Below are 3,630 nucleotides of genomic sequence, written 5' to 3' on the forward strand. Positions count from 1 at the left end.
GACTCAATGGCACCTAACAACAACAATAACAACAACAGAATCCCTATGAATTCATGATTTCTATATGCCTCATTTCTCTCAATTTAAACAAAAATGTTTATAACACTTATCTCTGTCCTCCTTGATATAATGGATATTTTGGGAAAGAGGTTGGAAGATAACTTCACATGTTTTCAGATCCAGTAGAATTGCAATAAAAGAACTTCAGTTAGGAAGTTATATCCAAGTAACATCATCTATAGCTAGATAAAATTATCACCTATACTTCAAAATGATGTTGTGATATGGTAACAATTTTGACATAGTAGAACAATCAAGAACTTTTAAAAATGTTAACAGAAATTGTCTAACATTAAGAACAAAGGGGAAAATTACGGAAGAAAAATGAACTAAGCCTTAGAGATCAATGAAAAATATAAACATACATACAATTAAAAGACTTCAGATAAGTACAATCAATTGTTCTTGGATTTCCACATTCCTCAAGATTAACAACAATTTGTTGTGGTCCATACAGTTAAATGCCTTTACATAGTCAATGAAACACAGATAGACATTCCTCTGGTACTCTTTGCTTTCTGCCAAGATCCATCTGATATTGGTAATAATGTCTCTAGAGCCACAACTTCTTCTAAACCCAGTTTGTACTTCTTTCTTGTAGTTTCCAGTCATTTCTGGATAATCTCCAGCAGGATTTTGCTTGCATATGATTAATGATATTGTTCAGTAATTTTCGCACTCTGTTGGGTCACCTATTTTTTGGAATGAAAATAAATATGGATCTCTTCCAGTCAGTTAGCCAGGTAAGTGTCCTCCAGATTTCTTGGTACAACCTGGTGAGCACATCCAGGACAGCACCTTTTGCTTGAAATATATCCATTTTTATTCCTTCAATTCCAACATTCTTAGCACCAGCAGTCAAAATCAAAAGATAAATTGCATTGGGAAAATCCACAGTCAGGGACCTCTCTAGAATACTGAGAAGTAATGATGTCAATCTAGAGACTTAGATGCACCTAATCCAGGCCATGATCTTTGCAACCGATTGCTCTGCATCAGAGAGCTGAACAATGACTAAGGATAACAGAAGAAGGACGGATGCTTTCAAATTGTGGTGCTGGAGAAAAGTCTTGAACATATCATGGAGCACCAAGAAAACAAGTAAGTCTGCCTTGGAGAGGGTGAAACCAAGTTTCTCCTTTGAGGCTAGGGTTTTGAAGTTCTGTCTCACATACTTTGAGCATTTTTATGAATAACTTAGTGTGTTGAATCTTAATATTGGTGAGTGGGGCAGGTAGGTCTGGCATGCCCAAGGATGATATCCCTGCTAGGACTCCTGGGATACAGGTGACAGACAGGCTCAGAGATTTGTTTGAGCTTTCTCTTGTTTGTTATTTTTATAGGTTTGGGGGTTTTTTTCCCATTTCTTTTATGGTTATGTGCCATCAAGTTGCCTGTGACGCATAGCAACCCTATGTACAGCAGCTCTGAAGCTTCCCCTGTTCTGAACTAGTCTCACTAATCCCGATACACCTACATCCATTGCCCTAGTTACTCTATCAATCCATCTCATCCTGGGTTTTTCTCCTATAGGATATATAGCATATATTTTCATATATGCTGTCAATCCACCCTTTGAAGCATGATATCCTTCTCCAAGAACTGGTCTCTCCTGGCCACATGCTCAAAGTCATCCTTATGACAGGTGCAGCCATCTCTTCTCACATGGAGTCAGCAAAAGTGGCGTTCACAGGATCAACTGAGGTTGGTAAAATAATCCAAGAAGCTGCTGCAAAAAGCAATCTGAAAAGGGTGACCTTGGAGTTGGGTGCTAAGGATCCCTGCATCGTGTTTGTGGACACTGACTTAGACAGTGCAGTTGAGTTTGCACATCAAGGAGTCTTCGCCCACCAGAGCCAAAGTTGTATCGCTGCTTCAAAGCTTTTTGTAGAAGAAACAATTTATGATGAATTTGTTCAAAGGAGTGTTGAGCGAGCAAAGAAGTACTTTTTTTCTGGTTTGTTTGTTTTTTTTATTGGGAAAAGCATATTGGGGATACAAGGAGGTGAGGGTTGGGGGAAGAAGGGTGAGGATGGGCCAGGATGCAGTTGCAGAGCTGCACAGTTTGGTCAGTGGGGGGAGCAGGTGAAGGAAATTATGAGGGTCCAGTGGGACCAGATGCTACAGAGGAATGACAAGCATTTTCCAATAGTAATTAAACCAACTGTCTTATTGATTAGGGAATTGGATGCCGACTCTCTGGCTTCTTCATGCTGAACAGGGACATAGATGTAAAGGGGGAAAGGGAGGACGCTTTATCACCTTACTGGTGGTCTTGGGTTAAAGCTGCTTGCCTTCTTGCTCTGTTAGAAGATATTTTCCTGTCATTTGCTCCCCTCTGGACTGCAAAGTGTTTTCCCAGGTGGGTCCAGTGGGGATGGTTGGTTGAACCCAGAGGCTCCATCCTCCTTTGCTTCTTTAGCTGGCAGTTATATTTCCTTTTTGTCACTGGCACTGGGTTCTCTCTAGGTTTGCTCCCGCAGCTCACCACGCTGTCTCTGCCTCTGCCGCCATCTTGGATCTAGAAGTGCATTTTTGCCAATTGTCTGACCCCAGGAGTAAATCATGGCCCACAGATTAACAAGGCCCAACACAAAATAATGGAACTCATTGAGAGTGGTAAGAAAATAGGGGCCAAGCTGGAATGTGGAGGAGGTCTGTAGGTGAAATAAAGGCTACTTTATCCAGCCCACAGTTTTCTTCAATGTGACAGATGATATGCAAATTGCCAAGGAGGAAATATTTGGACCAGTCCAGCAAATCATGAAGTTTAAATCTTTAGATGAAGTGATTAAGACAGTAAACAACACTTACTATGGCTTAGTGGGGGGAGTCTTTACCAAGGATCTTGATAAAGCTGTGGCAGTGTCCTCTGCTCTGCAGGCTGCGACAGTGTGGATGAACTGCTATTTGGCAGTGTCTGCTCAGAGTCCTGCTGGAGGATTCAAGATGTCTGGACATGGACGAGAAATGGGAGAATATGGAATTTATGAATATACTGAGGTCAAGACAGTCACGATGAAAATGTCTGAGAAAAAATCATAAAGAAAACCATAAGAGTGGTGTGAAATCTTCAGCCACCAAGCATCTCCTACAATCACTAATATAGAGGTCTTTTCTGGATTTTTCTAACTAAGAGAATTAGCATTTATATAACATTAGCATTATAAGCAACTATAGAAAACCTGGCATGTAGTTTACTATGAATCTTTTACTTTCTGATATGTTTAAAAATTATCCTAAATCAAAAGGATGGATTCACATAAGAGATCTCTCTAGTTCTGCAATAGTCATAATAGCTCTTTCCTAAGTAGCTACTTGTCCAGGATAATCAATTTACAGAGGAGAACAAGTTGTTATTTAGTGTCTTTCTCTTAAGGATACCTTGAAATACGTCACATAGATGATTATGACTTTCAAGTAGGGATGCTCTATATCCAACAGTTATGAAATCATTGATTATCTTGAAATATTCTTAGGAGGCTGGTCTTTATCTATGAAAATAAGTAAGTCCAAAAATATTTTTATCTCAATAAAGACTTCCATTTCTTTAAAAAAAAATAACAAACA

General features: G+C 39.4%; 1 pseudogene; it reads left to right on the forward strand.

Annotated features, from left to right (window-relative positions):
• The first annotated feature begins 1,680 nt into the window (after positions 1–1,680).
• On the forward strand, positions 1,681–3,105 carry LOC102850793 (annotated as a pseudogene).
• Positions 3,106–3,630: the final 525 nt, after the last annotated feature.

This window comes from Elephantulus edwardii, unplaced genomic scaffold (genome assembly GCF_000299155.1).
Source record: "Elephantulus edwardii isolate Elephantulus edwardi_28Jun2011 unplaced genomic scaffold, EleEdw1.0 scaffold00190, whole genome shotgun sequence".
NCBI classification, from domain to species: Eukaryota; Metazoa; Chordata; class Mammalia; order Macroscelidea; family Macroscelididae; genus Elephantulus; species Elephantulus edwardii.